A 21,994-nucleotide genomic window follows, 5' to 3' on the forward strand; every position below is an offset into this window, starting at 1 on the left:
CACCCAGGGCACAGGCACCAGCAGGTCCTCAGTGTTTGCAGAGTGAATGAATGCAGGAGGGCTGACATGCAGAAGTGACATCTTGACCATGATGAGGGTAGGGATGGGTTTTCTTGGACAGTCTCTGGCTGAGGGCAGGTGCCTTCCTCAGACTCCCAAATCCCGGGACACAGTCTTCCCAGACACCCCAGTTTAAAGGCCCCTCACCAAGCCCTAAAGTACCAGGAAAACTGGGACCACTGCCATTCTGTTCTCTAAGACTCCCCAGTGGAGGTTCCGGAAGTTGGCAGGGAAGGGGCTTGGATCTGGGGCCCTTGTCTGTCCTCAGTCTCCCTAGGACTTTGAGTCCATTCTCTTTTTCCTCCCTCACTCTCATGAGCTTGGTCCTACATAGCAGCAGACCGAGCAAGTGAGATGTCTGGGGGGCCTGGCCCCGGCTGGAGTCCAGTGCTGTATCAACTCCAGCTGGCAGCTGACCTCACCTCCCACCGCCCACCATTCTCCCCCTCCCTCCCACTCTCTCTCCTCACTGAGACCTTCTAGAAATCTCCTCTCGTGCACCCCTCTTGTTTCAGTTTGGCTCTCCACAGATGTAGTGGAAATGAGGGTGTGTGTGCAAGGAGTTTGTTTGGAAGGTGATTCCAGAAAGTGCTGGCTGAAGGAATGGAGCCCAGAGACAGGGCAGGGCAGGAGCTCAACACCGAGAGCGCTTCCCCACACCAGCGGGGGACTGTGGCCCAGTCCTGCCGGGGCTGTGTGAGATGCTGCAAAGCACAGGCCTTCGAGCTGGCCTGCCAGGGAGGATGCAAGGGTATGATCTGCACAGTGCCCACAGCCACGGGCGAAGGGCCTTGCTCCCGTGTTAACTCTCTAGCACTGTCCCATTTGTAGGAAGTCCTCAGACAGATGGTGGGAGCTTCCACATGGCCCCCTCTGGGTCAACGTGCAAGGCAAGCGTGAGTGTCAAGGCCGTGGAAAAGGTCCCAGACGTCTGAGGGACCTCTCCAAGCTCCCCAAGACTCCCTCTGATTGTCCCCATCCCCTTCCACCCAAGGATCCCTCACTTAGCCCTGATAGTGGACTTTTCACTGGTCAGCCAGCTCCTGATGGTTGTCCACCTCAGGCCCCTTCCCAGGATCCATTTAACCTTCCATGACCCCTTTCCCTTTGCAGAGTTTGGGATGTGAGTGGGATTGGGCTAGATGTGCTGCTGTTACAGCAGGAGGGTGGGTCTGTTTCCTGAATGTCCCCTCCTGGGACTGAGTGAGTCATGTCCTCCCGCCCTGCACCCGGCCCCCTCCTCGTCTCCCAGACAGAGACTGGCTCCTGTCCCTGCCTGCTCCTCCCATTTTCCCACTGAGGAACAGGCTCTGGATGGCTTGGGGACAATGAACTTTAGCCTGGGTCACCAATGGGCCCATAGCTGGTCTCAATAGTCTATCCCCCATCAGGCGCTCTTAGGGACAAGGGCTTGGGTTTTCCTGGCTCACCAGGTCTTGGAAGCACCAAGTGGTTCCGTTCTCTTGGGCTCTAGACGAGGGCTGGCGAGCAGGAACAGCACCCCGAGTTGAGTTGAGCACTGTGCTGCAGAGCTACTCTGATGGGCACTTGCTATCTGCACTTGACAGTGGAGGACACCAGGCTCTGAGAAGGTGAACCCCTCTCCCATGGCCACACAGCTGGCCAGTCCCTGTCTTCAAAGCCTGGGTTCCAACTCCTTGGGATTCCTGACTGGTGTGTGACCAGCGCCATGCTGTTCACCCTGAGAGGGGTTAAGAGGAATTAGACTGGGGTCACCACAGGAAGCTGGGGGTGCTGAGCTGGGAGCTGGGACTGCCCTCTACCTGAAGTCTTTGCTTGCCTGGAATGTGATGACTGCCCCTGCCTCTGTTTCCCCTCCTTCTTCTGCAGTGGGCCCCTGTGACACAGAGCAGCCAGGGAAGTTGTTCACGAACTTCAAAGGTTTCCTGTGGAAAGAGAACAAAACGGAAGTTGGAAGTTTCCACAAGGGCCTGTAAGGCCTCCCTGGCTTGCCTATACTCCCCTCCTTGACCTTAATTCCTGAACTCCACGCTTCACCAGCAGGCACCCCAAGTTCCTTAGGGGTAGCTGACAACTCTCTTGGGAGCACACGACCGCCCCCCCATCGGGAACAGCCTCATGATGCCCGGAGCAGTCCCTCTCCACCCAGTGCCACCTATCTCCCAGGCTCTCGCCAGCTTTTGTTCTCTCCATCCCAGTTCTCACCTGAGGGACCTGAGGGTCCTCCCTCTGCTGGGGCAACTGATGTGTCAATTGAAGAATTTACCCCTGGATATTTGCACTAAAACATACGAAATCCCAAAGTCAAACATCTTATTAGTTAACAGGAAATTGTCTGACAGAAGCAGGAAGAGTTTGCAAATCACTCACGCCACATACATCTGACCAAGCATGAGTCCACCTGGTCCTGTGGTTTACTTCACTTTGGTTCCAGTAAGACTTGATGTGCACAGCTCCCCCCGGCCCTCCCAAAGATGACACAGAACGGAAGTTGGGATCGTCGTGGTTAACCTGAGCTTGTTGGACGCCTGGGACAGCCCGTGACTCAGAGTGAATGGTAGAGCCAGGCTCAACTACACTTTGCAAACTAGGCAGGTCTGTCTGGGCAGAACAGCTGACAACTATTTCCAAATAACCATTCAGTGGTTGATGGGCAGTATATGCAATACCAAAAAATCCCATTTTCCTCTCTGGGAACTTGACCTGAAGGGTGGGGATGAATTGTTCAATGTATGAATCAGTGAAGAAGTCAGCAGATGTTCGGTTGCTCTCCTCTGTCATGGCTAACACAAGAGGAAAAGTGGGGAGGATTGGATCGATCAGATATTAGGGGCAAGGTTTGTTGTTATGTATACCACTTTTGCCCACATTCCATTGGTTAAACTCAGTCACATGGCAGCCAACAGCTGCAGGGCATGCTGGGAAATGTAGTCGGGAAGGCCAATGGAGGCAGTATGGACCAGCATTAGTGGTATCAGCCTCAAGATGTGTGTGTGTGAATACAGGTGCGAGGCCTCCTTTCTGCTGCAGGGTTGACAGCCTTGTTGCTCCCCCTTGTGTAATGTCCTCCAAGAGCGTTCTTCATAGGGTCACAGCCTCCCATTCGAGGTGCTCAAATCTCACAGTTTTTTCATGTCAGGGTCCTGTGCTCTCCCCATAGTGACCCACTGCTGCAGAGTTGTGTCCAACTTAAATGAGTAATGGGGTTATCATGTGGAAGGGGAGTCTACTGCCCCTCGTGATGGTCTCTTGGTCTCCCTGGCAGCACCTTCTTCTTTGACCCTGTCCATTCAAATCTCTCCTCGATTTGGAGACACCATAGGTGTTGGTCTTGTTCCATGGCTCACCCCTCTTCCCCATAGCAGGCCACCCCACAAGTCTGTTTTACCCAGACCAGACACAATGCCACAGTGGCTTCCAGGACCGTGTGGCTTTGCCTTGCTGTATGCTGTAGAGCCATCTGGGCTGTGTGGACCAGCCATCCTCTAAGGTTTCTTGCTGGAGCTCTCTCTCCCTTCCTACCTCCCACCAGACACTCATTTGCAGAGATATTCTTCTCTAACGAGGTCAAATTTCAAAGGCATGCAGTAGTTAGGAACTTGACATCACTGAGTCCATGGGACCAGTTACAAGATGATTCATGATGATTACAGCCCCAGTGCTGGGAGGTGCCAACAGATGAGGACAGTGGCACTGGACAGCATGAACCCACCTCAATGGGGAGTCCACCACGCATCTCCAGCCAACTACTCTTGTGCAGGAGAGGAGTGGTCCCTGGAGTCCACTCTTCCCATGCTTCAAAAGAAGCCAGAATATCCTGTGAAATCTGCCACCCCATTGATGTCCAGGGTTGATCTGACAGATACAGCTGGCTGGGTGGTGTCCCCTTCCTTGTGGAAGAGGAAGACCTCCACCATCCAGTAGGACTGTTCTCCTAGCAAGGGTACACGAGCCACTGCACACCCTGCTAGAACCCCCAAAGAAGCCAGAAAATCATTTTCTAAAAATCTGAAATCATTCATTTAAAAACATGGACATGACAAGGATAAAAACAAATTTAAAATACTCTATGGGTGACATAGACCACATGTGCCAGAAATGACCCCCGGGCTGTGCGTCAAACCTGACACTTCTGCTTGGGTTCTAAGGACACCGAGTGTGTGCCGTGCTCTGTCTCCCTGTTGTGCACACGTGTGTGTGTGTTCTTCCCTCACTTACAGGTGGAGTGTGCTTGTCCACACAACTGTACCAACCAGGATTTTCCCGTTCCCTTTCCTGTTCTTGAACAGCTAGATCACGTCAAGGTTTTTACCTCCATAGGCTGCGCGGAGACCTCCCTTGAAGACGGTGCCTTGTACTCCTCCCTCCTTGCACCGCATCTGTCGCGAAACTGGACCTCAAAGATTCTTTCTACCTCCGACCTCTGAGGACAGAGAAAAGAACACCTGTTTCTCTCCGAACGCCTATCGCCCGGCACTCTGCTCGGATCACAGAAGGCCTTCAGTGAAGGTTTGGTGAATGAGGGAAGGGGGTGAGGGAAAGGGAAATTAGCTTTCTCGTGCCGAGAGAGTAACTAGAAAGAAAGTATTTTTTACTGGGGAGATGAAGACCAGAGCTCTGCAAATGACACCTTATACACCTGAACTACCTCTCTGCATCCTGGAATCCACCCGTCCCATCCTATACTTAGTGGTTACGTTGTGGAATCCAAAGACATTCACACTTCCCTGGGATAATCGCTGTGATTGAGTTCACAAACCTGAGGATTTCCTTTCAGTTTAAAACCATTTTGAAAGCTCAAATGATAGATAGCATCTTGTATTGAAAAAGCCGAGAGTGACTGTTTATAGAACAGACGTGGACTTGATTCCTGGAAGTCCAAGATCAGGTGCAGTCGGCATCTGCTCTGCACCTGGTGCGGGCAGAAGAGCAGGTGTGCCAGCTCAGGTCGCTCTTCCTCTTCTTATAAAGCCACTAATGTCCTCCTGGGGAGCCCATCCCCATGACATCATCTAACCCTAATTACCTCCTGAAGGCCCCGCCTCCAAACACCATGTGTGACCTGTGTGACCCTGGACATGTCCTTTGCGCCCCCAGGGTCTCAGGCGTCCTGTGAAGTTGCCCAGAGTGTTAACAACGCTGGTGTTTGAAGACGGCCCGGTGCCAGGCTGACACGCAGCCAGCACTCAGTAGGCGTGCTGATCAGTGGAGGGAGAAGCTTGGTGTCTGGTTATTCTAGGAAAAGGTCAGTGGAGACTAGGGCTGATAGGCTGGGAGCAGGGGACACTGTGTGATGGGGAAGCCTGAGCATAGGGAGGGGAGGTGGGTGCTGCTCTGGGGCCCATTGCTGGGGACAAGTCAGCCTGTCACGTGCAAGACCTGGGGTCTGTGGGTGGGCACTGAGGGCCAGCCCTGGCCCAGCTCCCCTCACCAGGGAACAGCATTTCCCTGCCTGGCCTGCACCATGCAGCTCGGCAGGAGCAGATCCTAATCTTGCGTCCATACTGAGAACAGCCAGGGCTGTGCCCCAGGACAGATCACGTTGGTGAAGCCACTGAGGTGATGCAGAAAACGTTCACGCATGGTGACAGCCAGCACTGTCTGACTGGCACAGCTCCGGCAGGTAGAACTCCAGAGCCTCACATAGGCCTGAGCAGTGTGACACCAGGCAGGTAGAGCTTCAGAGGAGGCTTGGAGTGGAGTGTGAACTCAGACCACAGGCCAGTGGAATCCCTCCCTCCCCCTTCCTCTGCCTCTTCCCCTTCCCCCTTCCACCCCTTCTCTGTCTCCCTCCCCTCCTCCACCTCTGCTACCTTCTTCCCTCCTCCCCCCCTTCTCCTTTCCCTCTTGTATTCCTTCATACTCCTCCCCATCCTCCTCTTCCTCTCTCCCTTTATCTCCCTCTCCCCTCCTCCCATCCTCTCTTCCTCCTTCCCCCTTCCATCTCCCACTCCTCCCCTACCTCCCCCTCCTCTTCTCCTCTTCTTCCCCCCTTTTCCTCCCTCCCCCACTTCTCTCTCCTCTCCCTCCTCCCTCCTCCCTCATCTCTACTTCTCCTTCCTCCTCCTCCCCTCTCCCCTGCTCCTTCCCTTCCCCTTTCCTTCCTCTTTCACTTCACACCCTGACCCAGTGGGCAGATGAGAAGTTCCAACTGCACAGAGGGTGTCTCTCCAAAGGACGTTCACCTCATCTCTGTCTCCCCGTCCCCCATCACTTGCCCAGAGCTCAGGTGTAAAGTGCTACAGGTACAGGTTTGTGGGAAGTTTACACAAAGAGCAAGCCATAAAGATTTTCTGTGCTCTGCTCTTCTCACCTAACGTCTTTGGAAATGGCTTCACACACATCTGCCTTAATCCTTTTAACAACCGTGAGAAATTTGATGATACGGGTACACTACAATTTATTTAATCTGGTCATAATTGATGAACATTTAGGGTGGCTCTACTCCTTTGGTGCCTATAACCCAGCAAATACGATTCATAATCACAAAACTGTTGATGACGGTTGACACCGTTGGCCTCTTCCTGGGCACCGTTTCATGTGTTTCCCACGTGACGCCATTTAATCTTCAAGATCCGTGTAGACAGCAAGGACCATTCTTACCATTTTAAAGATGAACCTGAGGCAGGGATTAAATACCTTGCTGCTGTGGTTGGAAGAGAGCTCCACATTTCATGTGTTGGGAACTTAGTCACCAAATTCATACTCTGATGGGAACTGGGTCTTCTGGGGGTGACGAAGGTTAGCTGATGGCCTCAGGACCCACGTCAGGACTGGTGGCTTTGTAGGAAGAGGAGGAGGGAGCCCAGCCAGCACAGTGTCACCATGCCCCTCACAAGAGTCTGGCGTTGCCCTGGGACTTCCAGACTCCAGATCTGTAAGAAATCCATTTCCTTCCTTTATAAATTACCCATAAGTCACCTGCCCACCTCTTGCATACACTAGTGACTTACCCATAGGACAGACTCCTAAACATGTACTTAAAATTTTGATAGTATTTACCAAATTGTCCTGGCCCAATTTATAGTCTCATCAACCTAGTATATACCTTATACTATTTTTTCAATAAAAATTACATATAAAAATCTTATTTTTTCAATAGGAGAGGAGACTTGTACACTATTGGGTTAAATGTGTCTTCCTTTTATTATGAGTGAAGTCGAGTGTCTTTTTATATATTTAAAGTCATTTTATATATTCTTCCACCAACTACTAAAGTCCCTTGTGCACCTTTTCTACTGGATTGCTGACATTTTCTTATTTTATACCAGTTTATTGTGTGTAATAAGAACCACTTTCCTTATTTTAAATTATTTTCTCTAGAAATGCTTTATCAGGTGCCTCACACAGAGGAGATGGTTGATGACGTGTATCTGATATAAGGAAGAATGAGGTGAATACACCGATGCCTTCCATGGCTGGGCTGATGAAATGGAACTGTGTTAGGCACCCATGTTGGATGGACACTGTAATCCTGGCTACTTGGGAGGCTGAGATCAGGAGGATTGCGGTTAGAGGCTACCCTGGGCAAATAGTTTGTCTAAACCCTATCTAAAAAACACCCAACACAAAAATGGTCCGGTGGAGTGGTTCAAGTGGCAGAGTTCCTGCCTAGCAAGTGTGAGTCCCTCAGTTCAAACCCAAGTACTGCCACCCCTCTCCCCCAAAAAAACCCCAAACTCAACAACAACAAAAAGAGTAGAACTTTGGAAATTTTTTTCCTCAGTGGCATTTCTGAAGTCAAGAGAGTCATTTCTTTGTATTTTTGTCACATGGGTAGGCATTCCTACGGCTGCCTGGCGTTGCCTGGTTTTATGCTCCTTATAAGAGGGACTAGCCTGGATTCATTTTCCTGCGACTTTCTTCTTTCACCCTCACGGTTTTGGGGTGCCTTTGTGCTCATGCATAGAACCTGGGCTTCATTGGTTATCGATACTATGAATGTTTGCAAAGTCACTGAGGGTTGTCTTGTCCTGGCCTCTGCTCTCTCCCTCCCACTGCTCCCACCGCCATGACACTCTGGGTAAAGCAATGAGCCCAGCCGCAGTGGACCAAGACCTCTGAAGCTGTAAGGCGAAGTCAGACTTTCCTCCTTCAAGCCATTTCTCTCAGGTGCTTGTCACACAACGAAAGAGTGACTGACACACCGTGGCAGAGGAGCTGTGGTTTTCATTCTTTGGCCACATGGTAGACCCTAGTCTTGAACCAGTATTCAGGTTTTGTGGCTTGTCTTCAGTGCCACTGAAGAAATCAGGTGTTGTTACTGGATTCTGTTCTTTTATGGGGTCCTGTTTGCTTCTAAAAGTAGATGTACAAAAGGTGCAAACTTACTGCACACCCGAGGCTCTCTTTCTTTGGGGAGGCTCTTCTCAGAGTTCTGTAAGAAATCTCGATGTCCGATACGGCACAGAGGACTCTCCTCTCGCCTCTCCCTCTCAGGAGTCTTTGGGCTATTTGTGGCTCTTTACTCTTTTTTAAAATATTAGAATCATCTGTTGAGCCCCACGAAATACTCTGTTGAAATTTTATTTGGAATCGCAGTCCCCCGAGTGCTAGGCTTGCGGGAGTGGTGCCACCACGCCTGGCTTTGTGTGGGATTTTTGTATTGTCTGTTCAATATCAACAGCATCTGTTTTTAGTTCTCTTGTTTCATTCTTAATATTGTTTATTGTGTCTTTTTCTCTTTTTTGATTAGTCTGACCAGAGTTGTGTTTGTTTTACTTTATTTGAAACAGGGTCTCACTGTGTAGCCCAGGCTGACCTTGAACTCTCCATCCTCCTGCCTCAGCCTCCTGAGTGCTGGGATTCTGACAGGTGTGCACCACCACACCTGACTATTTTATTAGTCTTTTCAAAGATAAACGTTTTGGCGTTGCTGATACTGTTGATTATGGTTTATTTCTCAATAGCTGTCTTCTTGTTATAACCCCTCTCACATTTTCTTTGGGTCTGTACTGTTGAGTGCTTAGGATATGAATGTTGAGCTTTCTTCTTTCAAAATGTGAAAACATTCAAGGCTTTGTGCTTCCCTAAGTGTTCAGTGGTGATTGTGTTGTGCAGGTTGCTGTATGTAGAAATTTTATTGTTGTATAGCTGAAAAGTGTGTCTCTTGGTGGCATGAATTTGAACTCAGATCCTTGTGCTCCACAGGAAAATGCTCTAGCACTGAGCCACACGGCCGGCCCTTTTTGCTTTTCTTGTTTTTCAGATAGGGTCTCACTTTTTTGCCTGGTGCCAGCTGAGACCATGATGCTAAGGCCTCCTGCGTGGTTGGGATGACAGGCACGCACCACCACGCCTGGTTTATTGGTGGAGGGGGGGTTGTGCTACTTTTTACCAGGGCTGGCCTTGAACCACGATCCTCCCAATCTCTGCTTCTTGAGCAGCTGGGATTGCAGGAGTGAGTCATCCTACCCAACCAAAACTTAAATGGTTTAATAAATGTATCGATCTTCTTAGATCGATGGGTTAGTTAGAAATTTGTAACTTTCCAGTTGTTTGTTCCAAAAAAATTAACATATGCTTTTCTCTCTCTCTTTTTTTATTAGCATGTAATAATTTTTAAAGGGGTCTCATCATAATAGTTCTATTTATCTAAATAAGACAGAAATTTGATATCTCTGTCTTCCTACTGAACAATAAAACCATCTTCAAAGGTCTTCATTCCAATGACCTCCCTCTAAAACATGGTATTTTGACAGTGCCTTTGTTTCCCTCCACGCTAGATGTTACTGTGTTTTGAAACTAAAGTCTATGCTAAGACTTGCTTCACACTTAACTTTTCCTGTTTCCAATTGCTGTTCACCTTGAGAAACTTCCTGCTGCCAGACGCCCAGCTTTTGGAGTCTCGGTGGCAAGCTCTGCCATTGGTGTCCTCGCTGTCCCACAAAAAGTCAAATCCGCGGTCTCGGCTCTGTGAAGAGGCACGGTTGGGATATGACAAAGTGCACGCGTTAAAGCCACGCCATTTGGTAAGCGACGATCTTCTCTGGTCACATCAGTCCTCCCGCCGCTCCCAGGCCACATCTGTCACTGCAGAAGTTCTGAAAACGTCCACGAGCGAAATCACAGCCCTGTCCTCCTTCCTCACCTTTCTCCTTAGGAGAAGCAGCAAGAGGCTGACCGCTGTTCCATGCATCTGTGGCACCTTCCTGTCACCACTGAGACCTGTCCCGTGACACGGCAGTGCCCCAGCTCATGCATGGTGGACTAGTGCAGGGAGGGCACACAGCCGCTGCGTCCTTGTCTGGACACTGCTCTCATTCTCCTGAGGAGACCATGCAGGAGGAGGACGGCTGCATTGGGTGATGTGTCACCAAGCCGCTCTCCAACCAGCTGCCCACCGCCCTGCCCGGGGTTCACAGCCATCGGCGGCTCCGAACCCACGCGAACTCCTGATATCGGCAGCGTCTTTGATCCCCGTCCTAACAGGTGAACCGTGTGATTGTGGTGATTCTGGTTTGCGTGTCCCCGATGACAAAGGGCGTTAAGCATCTCGTCACATGCGCCTGTGCCATCAGCTTCTCTTTGGGGGAGTTTCCTGTTCAAATATTTTGTCTGTTTTTCAGCTGGGGGCTGAAATATTTGGGCTGTCGGTTTTCTTAGTCCGGGGTTTTGAGAGTTCCTTTTTTTATTTTATCATAGGGATGGGTTGCAGGTGTTTTCTCCCTTCACGTGGCTTATCTTTCATTGTCATTTGAAGAGACAAAGTCGATGAAGTCTACCTCGTGAGCGTGTTTTTGTGTGGCTTATCCCTTGATGTCTATATCCTTCGATTTAGGAAATTCTTACCTGATCCAAAGACACAGATTTTTTTTTTGTATGTTTTCTTCTGGAATTTCTGTGGTTTTTGGTTTTATATTTAACACTGGACTTCACTTTGGGAGTGACTGCCACTGAGCTATGCAGCGAACTTTTCCACCATTGTTAAAGACTCTTTTTTTTCCTCTGAATTTCTTTGCATCTTCATGAAAAAACAAAACAGTTGTACCTACATATTTGGGTCTATTTCCAGACTCTCCAATTCACCAGTTAATTTTGTCTGTTTTTCCCCCAGTCCTGCCCTGTCTTGGCCATTGGAGTTTTATAGTGAGTCTTGAAGTCAAGTGGTTTTAGTCCAACTTTCTTCTTTTTAAAGTTGTTGAATTCTACTTGAGTTTAAGAATAAGCTTGTCAGTTTGTACCAAAAACCCTGCTGGTCTTTTGCCTGAGACTGTGTTGACTCTGCAGATCAGTCTTACATTAATTGATCACTGGTTCTCCATTTACGTCTTCAGTTTCTCTCAGCAATGGTTTGTAGTTTTTGGTGTATACTTGCATATCTTTCGTCAGACTTCTCCCTAAATACTTTCTATTTTTCATGCTATTGGTTTTCAATTTATAATTTCAAATGCTTGATTTCTAGCAGATAGAACAACTGATTTCTGTGTGTTGATCTTGCATCCTTGCTAAACTTACCTTTAGTTCTAACAGATTCGTCTGCTCCTTTAAATTTTCTACATAAAATGTCATGCTGCTTGTGAAAAAAGGATGGCATTGCTCCTCCAATTTGGGTGGCTTCCCTTTCTTCTCAGTACCGTCTCCTATTTGCTGGGGCCTCGCATACAAGGCCACATGGAAGGGTTGGAGGTGCTGGGCCTCACTTAAGGAGGAAGCACCCAGTCTTGCTCAGTGATGTGTGATGTTAGCTGTAGGTTTTTGTAGACATCTTTGTGGCTGAAGAATTCCTTCTGTTGCTAGTTTGCTGAGAGTTTTTTGTTTTGTTTCTATTTATTTTTTGTTTCTTTTCTTTCTTTCTTTTTTAATTGTGCTGGAAGTACATTGTGGCATTTACAAAAGTTTTTACATCAAATGTATCATTCTTGATTTTACCCCTCCATCATTCTCCTTTATCCCTCCTCCCACGTTTCTTTATGTTTTAAAATGAGAGTAAATGTTAGATTTCGGGGGGGTCAAATGCTTTTTCTGCATCTATTGAGAGGATTCTACAACGTTTCTTTTAAATTTTTACCGTGATGAACGACATTGATCTTGAATATTAAGCTACCCTATTCTGAGGATTAAACTCCATTTCATCTGAGTCATTATGCTTTCTATGCTGTTCAGGTCGATATACTAAAATCTGGTTTAGAATTTTTGCATCTGTGTTCATGAGAGATATTGGTCTGTAATTTCTTAGTCTGGTTTTGGTTTCAGGAAATGTTGGTCTCATGGAAAGGTTGAAAGTACTTTATTCTTTATGATTTTCTGGACGTGTTTGTGAGTAATGGGTATTATTTTCCAGTAAGCATTTGGTAGCACTTATCAATGAAGCCATCTGGACTTGGCGTTTTGTTTTGGGGATGATCTTTAACTGAAAATTCATTTTCTAATGTTTTAGTGACCTAGTCTGTAGTGTTGTTATTTATCTCATTTCTCATATTGATAATTTGTATACCTGATTTCTAGTTTTTGATTTGTTGAACTTCAGGGCATGAATTCGACTAAGACATATCATGACCACGTTTGTAAATGTCACAGCAACAATGTGATCATAAAAATAAATGTTACTGGTCTTTTCAAATACCCGGTGTTTGGTGTAATTGATTTTTTCTTTCTGTTTCATATTTCATTAATTCTGCTGAAACTTTTTCTGATTTTCTCTCCTCTGCCTCCTTTGGTTAATTTGTTTTCTAGTGTTTTAACGTAGAATTTGAAGTCATTAACTGGAAAACACCTTTCTTTTCTGATATAGGGATTTAACAGTACAAATCTCCTCAAAGTGACTGAAGTAGTAGCACACAGCAATTTTTTGTAAGTTGTGTGCTTGCTTTCATTTAGTTTGAAATACTTGTAACTGCCCTTTTGTTTTTTTTTATTGACCTTCCAATTATTTAGAAGTGTGTTATTTAGTTTCAAATACTTGTGGGTTCTTCAGAGATCTTTCTGTTATTAATTTATAATTTGATTTCTTCGTGGTCAGAGGGCATGTTTTGCAGGACTAACTCCTTCTAAGTTTATTGAGCCTTGCTTTCTGGCCCAAGTGTGGTCCATCTTGGTGAACGTTCAGTGGGAATTTCAGAAAAATGTGTGTTCTCCGGTGTTGGGAAGAGTGGGATGAGGAGTGGATGAGGAGTGATGAGGAGTGATGGGGAGTGGATGAGGAGTCATGAGGAGTGATGAGGAGTGGTGAGGAGTGGATGAGGAGTGGTGAGGAGTGATGAGGAGTGGATGAGGAGTGATGAGGAGTGATGGGGAGTGGATGAGGAGTCATGAGGAGTCATGAGGAGTGATGAGGAGTGGATGAGGAGTGATGAGGAGTGATGGGGAGTGGATGAGGAGTGATGAGGAGTGGATGAGGAGTGATGAGGAGTGGATGAGGAGTAGATGAGGAGTGGTGAGGAGTGATGAGGAGTGATGAGGAGTGGATGAGGAGTGATGAGGAGTGATGAGGAGTGATGAGGAGTGATGAGGAGTGGATGAGGAGTGATGAGGAGTGGATGTGGAGTGATGAGGAGTGATGAGGAGTGGATGAGGAGTGATGAGGAGTGATGAGGAGTGATGAGGAGTGATGAGGAGTGGATGAGGAGTGATGAGGAGTGGATGAGGAGTGATGAGGAGTGATGAGGAGTGATGAGGAGTGATGAGGAGTGGATGAGGAGTGATGAGGAGTGGATGAGGAGTGATGAGGAGTGATGAGGAGTGATGAGGAGTGGATGAGGAGTGGATGAGGAGTGATGAGGAGTGGTGAGGAGTGATGAGGAGTGGATGAGGAGTGATGAGGAGTGATGGGGAGTGGATGAGGAGTCATGAGGAGTCATGAGGAGTGATGAGGAGTGGATGAGGAGTGATGAGGAGTGATGGGGAGTGGATGAGGAGTGATGAGGAGTGATGAGGAGTGGTGAGGAGTGGATGAGGAGTGGTGAGGAGTGATGAGGAGTGGATGAGGAGTGATGAGGAGTGATGGGGAGTGGATGAGGAGTCATGAGGAGTCATGAGGAGTGATGAGGAGTGGATGAGGAGTGATGAGGAGTGATGGGGAGTGGATGAGGAGTGATGAGGAGTGGATGAGGAGTGATGAGGAGTGGATGAGGAGTAGATGAAGAGTGGTGAGGAGTGATGAGGAGTGATGAGGAGTGGATGAGGAGTGATGAGGAGTGATGAGGAGTGATGAGGAGTGATGAGGAGTGGATGAGGAGTGATGAGGAGTGGATGTGGAGTGATGAGGAGTGATGAGGAGTGGATGAGGAGTGATGAGGAGTGATGAGGAGTGATGAGGAGTGATGAGGAGTGGATGAGGAGTGATGAGGAGTGGATGAGGAGTGATGAGGAGTGATGAGGAGTGATGAGGAGTGATGAGGAGTGGATGAGGAGTGATGAGGAGTGGATGAGGAGTGATGAGGAGTGATGAGGAGTGATGAGGAGTGGATGAGGAGTGGATGAGGAGTGATGAGGAGTGGTGAGGAGTGATGAGGAGTGGATGAGGAGTGATGAGGAGTGGATGAGGAGTGATGAGGAGTGGATGAGGAGTGGATGAGGAGTGATGAGGAGTGATGAGGTGTGGATGAGGAGTGATGAGGAGTGATGAGGAGTGGATGAGGAGTAGATGAGGAGTGATGAGGAGTGGATGAGGAGTAGATGAGGAGTGATGAGGAGTGGATGAGGAGTGATGAGGAGTGGATGAGGAGTGATGAGGAGTGATGAGGAGTGATGAGGAGTGGATGAGGAGTGGATGAGGAGCGATGAGGAGTGATGAGGAGTGATGAGGAGTGGATGAGGAGTGGATGAGGAGTGATGAGGAGTGGATGAGGAGTGATGAGGAGTGATGAGGAGTGATGAGGAGTGGATGAGGAGTGATGAGGAGTGGATGAGGAGTGGATGAGGAGTGATGAGGAGTGGGATGAGGAGTGGATGAGGAGTGGATGAGGAGTGGTGAGGAGTGATGAGGAGTGATGAGGAGTGATGAGGAGTGATGAGGAGTGGATGAGGAGTGATGAGGAGTGGGATGAGGAGTGGATGAGGAGTGGATGAGGAGTGGTGAGGAGTGATGAGGAGTGGATGAGGAGTGATGAGGAGTGGATGAGGAGTGATGAGGAGTGGTGAGGAGTGATGAGGAGTGGATGAGGAGTGATGAGGAGTGGATGAGGAGTGATGAGGAGTGGATGAGGAGTGATGAGGAGTGATGAGGAGTGGATGAGGAGTGGTGAGGAGTGATGAGGAGTGGATGAGGAGTGATGAGGAGTGGATGAGGAGTGATGAGGAGTGATGAGGAGTGATGAGGAGTGGATGAGGAGTGGATGAGGAGCGATGAGGAGCGATGAGGAGTGATGAGGAGTGGATGAGGAGTGGATGAGGAGTGATGAGGAGTGGATGAGGAGTGATGAGGAGTGATGAGGAGTGATGAGGAGTGATGAGGAGTGGATGAGGAGTGGATGAGGAGTGATGAGGAGTGGGATGAGGAGTGGATGAGGAGTGGATGAGGAGTGGTGAGGAGTGATGAGGAGTGATGAGGAGTGATGAGGAGTGGATGAGGAGTGGATGAGGAGTGATGAGGAGTGGGATGAGGAGTGGATGAGGAGTGGATGAGGAGTGGTGAGGAGTGATGAGGAGTGATGAGGAGTGATGAGGAGTGATGAGGAGTGGATGAGGAGTGATGAGGAGTGGGATGAGGAGTGGATGAGGAGTGGATGAGGAGTGGTGAGGAGTGATGAGGAGTGATGAGGAGTGATGAGGAGTGATGAGGAGTGGATGAGGAGTGATGAGGAGTGGATGAGGAGTGGATGAGGAGTGGGATGAGGAGTGGATGAGGAGTGGATGAGGAGTGATGAGGAGTGATGAGGAGTGATGAGGAGTAGATGAGGAGTGATGAGGAGTGGATGAGGAGTGATGAGGAGTGGATGAGGAGTGATGAGGAGTGATGAGGAGTGATGAGGAGTGGATGAGGAGTGGATGAGGAGTGATGAGGAGTGATGAGGAGTGGTTGAGGAGTGGATGAGGAGTGATGAGGAGTGATGAGGAGTGGTGAGGAGTGATGAGGAGTGATGAGGAGTGATGAGGAGTGGATGAGGAGTGATGAGGAGTGGATGAGGAGTGGTGAGGAGTGATGAGGAGTGGATGAGGAGCGATGAGGAGCGATGAGGAGCGATGAGGAGTGGATGAGGAGTGGATGAGGAGTGATGAGGAGTGGATGAGGAGTGATGAGGAGTGATGAGGAGTGATGAGGAGTGGATGAGGAGTGATGAGGAGTGGATGAGGAGTGGATGAGGAGTGATGAGGAGTGGGATGAGGAGTGGATGAGGAGTGGATGAGGAGTGGTGAGGAGTGATGAGGAGTGGATGAGGAGTGATGAGGAATGGATGAGGAGTGATGAGGAGTGGTGAGGAGTGATGAGGAGTGGATGAGGAGTGGTGAGGAGTGGTGAGGAGTGATGAGGAGTGGATGAGGAGTGATGAGGAGTGATGAGGAGTGATGAGGAGTGATGAGGAGTGATGAGGAGTGGATGAGGAGTGATGAGGAGTGGATGAGAAGTGATGAGGAGTGATGAGGAGTGATGAGGAGTGATGAGGAGTGATGAGGAGTGATGAGTGGATGAGGAGTGGATGAGGAGTGATGAGGAGTGATGAGGAGTGGATGAGGAGTGATGAGGAGTGGATGAGGAGTCATGAGGAGTGGATGAGGAGTGATGAGGAGTGATGAGGAGTGGATGAGGAGTGATGAGGAGTGATGAGGAGTGGATGAGGAGTGATGAGGAGTGGATGAGGAGTGATGAGGAGTGATGAGGAGTGATGAGGAGTGATGAGGAGTGGATGAGGAGTGATGAGTGGATGAGGAGTGGATGAGGAGTGATGAGGAGTGATGAGGAGTGGATGAGGAGTGATGAGGAGTGATGAGGAGTGGATGAGGAGTGATGAGGAGTGATGAGGAGTGGATGAGGAGTGGATGAGGAGTGGATGAGGAGTGATGAGGAGTGATGAGGAGTGGATGAGGAGTGGTGAGGAGTGATGAGGAGTGATGAGGAGTGATGAGGAGTGGATGAGGAGTGGATGAGGAGTGATGAGGAGTGGATGAGGAGTGGATGAGGAGTGATGAGGAGTGATGAGGTGTGGATGAGGAGTGATGAGGAGTGATGAGGAGTGATGAGGAGTGGTGAGGAGTGATGAGGAGTGGATGAGGAGTGATGAGGAGTGGATGAGGAGTAGATGAGGAGTGATGAGGAGTGATGAGGAGTGGATGAGGAGTGATGAGGAGTGATGAGGAGTGGTTGAGGAGTGGATGAGGAGTGATGAGGAGTGATGAGGAGTGGTGAGGAGTGATGAGGAGTGATGAGGAGTGATGAGGAGTGGATGAGGAGTGGATGAGGAGTGGTGAGGAGTGGTGAGGAGTGGATGAGGAGTGGATGAGGAGTGATGAGGAGTGATGAGGAGTGATGAGGAGTGGGATGAGGAGTGGATGAGGAGTGGATGAGGAGTGGTGAGGAGTGATGAGGAGTGGATGAGGAGTGGATGAGGAGTGATGAGGAGTGGGATGAGGAGTGGATGAGGAGTGGATGAGGAGTGGTGAGGAGTGGTGAGGAGTGGATGAGGAGTGATGAGGAGTGATGAGGAGTGATGAGGAGTGGATGAGGAGTGATGAGGAGTGGATGAGGAGTGGTGAGGAGTGGTGAGGAGTGGATGAGGAGTGGATGAGGAATGGATGAGGAGTGATGAGGAGTGATGAGGAGTGGATGAGGAGTGATGAGGAGTGGATGAGGAGTGATGAGGAGTGATGAGGTGTGGATGAGGAGTCATGAGGAGTGATGAGGAGTGGATGAGGAGTAGATGAGGAGTGATGAGGAGTGGATGAGGAGTGATGAGGAGTGGATGAGGAGTGATGAGGAGTGATGAGGAGTGGTTGAGGAGTGGATGAGGAGTGATGAGGAGTGATGAGGAGTGGTGAGGAGTGATGAGGAGTGGATGAGGAGTGGATGAGGAGTGATGAGGAATGGATGAGGAGTGATGAGGAGTGGATGAGGAGTGATGAGGAGTGATGAGGAGTGATGAGGAGTGATGAGGAGTGATGAGGAGTGGATGAGGAGTGATGAGGAGTGATGAGGAGTGGGATGAGGAGTGGATGAGGAGTGGATGAGGAGTGGATGAGGAGTGATGAGGAATGGATGAGGAGTGATGAGGAGTGATGAGGAGTGGATGAGGAGTGGATGAGGAGTGGATGAGGAGTGGTGAGGAGTGATGAGGAGTGATGAGGAGTGGGATGAGGAGTGGATGAGGAGTGGATGAGGAGTGGATGAGGAGTGGATGAGGAGTGGATGAGGAGTGATGAGGAGTGGGATGAGGAGTGGATGAGGAGTGGATGAGGAGTGGATGAGGAGTGATGAGGAATGGATGAGGAGTGGATGAGGAGTGGATGAGGAGTGGATGAGGAGTGGTGAGGAGTGATGAGGAGTGATGAGGAGTGATGAGGAGTGATGAGGAGTGATGAGGAGTGGATGAGGAGTGGATGAGGAGTGGTGAGGAGTGATGAGGAGTGGATGAAGAGTGATGAGGAGTGATGAGGAGTGGGATGAGGAGTGGATGAGGAGTGGATGAGGAGTGGATGAGGAGTGGATGAGGAGTGATGAGGAGTGATGAGGAGTGGGATGAATAGTGGGAGGAGGGGTGGGCTGGTCCCCCGTGTCCATCATGTTTTCTGTGTCCTTCTGGTTTTGTACTCTTCTATGAGTTCTCCAGCGCAGGGTGTAGGAGTGCTTGAGTGCAATGATGGATGCGTCTGTTTCTCACTGTAGTTTAAGTCTGTTGATTTTCTGTCGTATGTTTTGAAGCTCTGTTATTTTGGACACTTTTAGCATTGCTATTTCTCAGTGAACTGACCCTTTATCATGGATAAATAGCCTTCCTTACCCTGGAAATATTATTTGCTCTGATCTGTGTTGTGTTGAGGCAGTTTAGAATTAGGGAGAGTTTGGGACTGAGACCCTTCCCTGACTCGCCTTAAGAGCTCCATTGCAATTACGGTAAGTTAGAAAGAATGAGAACTTCCTCCCTCCTGGGTGGGGCACCTGAGAATTAACACAGCTGTATATGGGAGTCCACCCAGCTCGTCCCCCTGCCTCAAAGGTCAATGGAGCCAGGTAATGACAAACCCACTCCTTCCCACTCACTGATTGGTGGATGGGAATCACCTGGATCCTCCCTTCCCATAGGTCGCATTTGCTCTCTCTGCTTCCAGCTTCCACCTGTGCTCACCATGCTCCCTTTTGTATTTCCCTTCCCTAACTTTTAATAAATTCCAAATAAACCCACATGTTCTGTCATGGATTCTTCCATGTGGGACACAAAGAATTTGGAAGACTTCTGAACACTACCACTGCCAACAGTCTGGTACTCATTTGCCGCTGGAGCTTTCTTTTGATTAGGGATAATATGTGGTATCTCCACTTTCAACTTGCTTCTGTCTTTACCTAGAAAATGCACTTTCTATAGGTAGAGTCTTCATTAATTGTTAACCTGAAAATCTCTGCCCCTTTAATTGAGGGTTCTTAGAACATTTACTGTTAAGTGATTGTGCGGCTAAGGGTAAACCTAACATTGTGGTGCTCTACGATTCTCATCTCATCTTTGCTCTCTTTTCCCTCTTTTTCTGTCTTCTTTTGCAATGATTGTGTGTCTTTTATTACTCTATTCAATCTCTTATGTTAGCTGTGAACTGTAACTCCTTTGTAATTTTAGGGCATACTGTATAAATTTTTAACTGTCACTGTCAAGTGATCTCATGCACTTCACCTACAGTGTGCTAAATATTCAATGTGAATACACGGTATCAAAGCGAATGGCACTTCACAGTGTTAGGACCTTGCAATAGTAACTGTGTATGTCACATGTACTTTTCCCCTCACAGTCTCGGACTATCATTCTTATGCTTTTATTTGTGCATGGGTTATAAACTACAGTCATTACGCTTGTTTAAAGAATCAATTATAATTTAAAGGCCTCTTTCACATTTGTCTGGTTAGTCACCTTCTCCAGGGCTCTTCATTCCTTTGTACACAACCCTATGTCCACTCTCTCTGCCTGTCACCTTCCTCCTGCCCAGGAGAGCGACTTCCAGCGCTTCTGGATCTGCACTTCTGCTGGAGAATTCCTTCCCAAAAGCCTTTGTTTTGGGGAAAAGCTTTTGCTGGATTGTGATTCTAGCTTACTAGGTTCCCCCCTTTTGTACTTTAAGATGCTGCTCTTTGCATTGTTAGAACAGAATTTTGATGTCATTTTTTGATTTGTGCCTCTGCCTGTCTTTTCTTCTGTGTGATGTTTTTTAAGGCATTTTATTTATCACAGCTGTTAAGCAATTTAATTATGTCATGCTTTGGTGTGCTTATAATTGTGCTCACTGAGCTGGAGAGCTGTTGAGTTTCTTGGCTGTTGGGTACATAGTTTTCCTTCCATTTAGAGATTTTTGTGCTATTGCTTTTGTCCCATTCACTCCTGCAGGGACTCCAGTGACATGTGCATTAAGCTTGTCAAGTGTCCCCCAGCTCAGGACACTTTTAAGGTGTGCTTTCTTTCCATGTCTCAGTGTGGATGGCTTCTGTTTCTGTAGATTTACTGACATGTCCTTTCCCAATGTGTCACCAGGGCGTCTTCTCCTCAGATGTTGTAGCTCCCATCTCGGTGAGTCTGGCCTGTCCTTTTAGCATCTCGATTCCATTTCTTTACTTTCTGAACGACTGCAATAGAACTCTAAGGAGCAATGCAACGTCCTTGTCGTCTAATTGTGATGCCTGTGTCAGTTCTGGGTCCGCCCTATGAAGTTTTCTCTTCATTATGTATCATTGTATTTCCTTTGAATACCTGGTAATTTGGGGGATGCATTTTCTTTAGACAATTACATGTACATGTACGTGTTAGAGCTATCTTTAAGACACTGGAGTGTCACGAGGGAGATGACACAACTCAGAAGTCAATGGGCAAGGCAAAATTTACTTCTGCAGAAGCGTGTGCACCCGACAAAGAGTCTGGGAAGCAAGCACACCAGGCGGGGAGTCCACTCGGATTTTAGCTCTATGGCAATGCTGCCCGTCCCCTGGTTTGGGCAGGTATTGGATTCAAAGGCTATGCAGGTGGCTAATTAGAAAGGGGACAGGTCAGGGAGAGGGGCGTCGGAGACAAGGAAGTTTAAAAGCTCAGGGATGCAGTAACTGTTTTAGGTTATCAGCTCCAGAACCATGGCATCTAGCGGAATTTTGCCCAGCTGAGGATAACAGCCCTTTGTTCTTAACAGAAACTTTCACCAGGTTCAGCAGAGTCCATGAAGACAGCATTTGGGAAGCAAGTAAGCGAGACCAACGCTCCTAACAGGGGTGGTTACTGGTTAAATCCTTTGACAGAAAAGACCCAACCTGAGCTGATTGTTACATACATACACATATACATACACACGTATGTTTAAGTTGACAGATAACTTTTTATCACGTACAGCGCAGTGTTTCGAAGTATCTACTCATTGTGAAATGGTTCAATCCAGCTAATTAACAAATGCATTCTCTCACAGTCACCACTTTGTGGTGATAGCACCATCCAGGCTCTATATTTTTGAGGAAAACAATACAACACAGTGATTAACAATGGTCTCCTGGCAGCCGAATAGATGTCTCGAAATTTATTCCTCCTGTGTACCTGTCACTGTGGTGCTCTGACAAACACCTTCCCGTCATGACTCCAGACTCTGATGACTGCTGCTGCACTTTCTACTCTGCCGAGATCAACTTTCTAAGAATCCCACACACGTGTGAGGTCAGGAATGGCTTGTGTTTCTGGGCTGGCTGATTTTACCTCACGTGACGTCTTCCAGGCTCATTCATGTTGTGTTGAGTGGCAAGGTGTCATTCTTCGGTGGAATAGTACTCAGTCATGAGTGCACACATTTCCTCGATCCAGTCATCCATCCATGCACAGTTAGAACAGTTCCATCCCTTGGCTACTGT

The 21,994-nt window shown here is 48.3% G+C and overlaps 2 long non-coding RNA genes across 2 annotated transcripts in view; both read left to right on the forward strand.

Moving 5' to 3' along the window:
• The first annotated feature begins 1,918 nt into the window (after positions 1 to 1,918).
• Positions 1,919 to 5,827, forward strand: LOC141418018 (uncharacterized). Its single transcript, XR_012442656.1, has 3 exons — positions 1,919 to 2,637; positions 4,363 to 4,551; positions 5,140 to 5,827. It is a non-coding gene; the product is annotated as an uncharacterized lncRNA (long non-coding RNA).
• A 277-nt stretch (positions 5,828 to 6,104) lies between these two features.
• LOC141418238 (uncharacterized) overlaps positions 6,105 to 21,994 on the forward strand; it is a 28,704-nt gene continuing 12,814 nt past the window's right edge. Inside the window, exons 1-2 of the long non-coding RNA XR_012442928.1 lie at positions 6,105 to 10,013; positions 10,145 to 10,473. This is a non-coding gene — a long non-coding RNA (uncharacterized lncRNA). The remainder of the gene's footprint in view (positions 10,014 to 10,144; positions 10,474 to 21,994) is intronic.

Source organism: Castor canadensis, chromosome 16 (genome assembly GCF_047511655.1).
Source record: "Castor canadensis chromosome 16, mCasCan1.hap1v2, whole genome shotgun sequence".
Taxonomy (NCBI): Eukaryota; Metazoa; Chordata; class Mammalia; order Rodentia; family Castoridae; genus Castor; species Castor canadensis.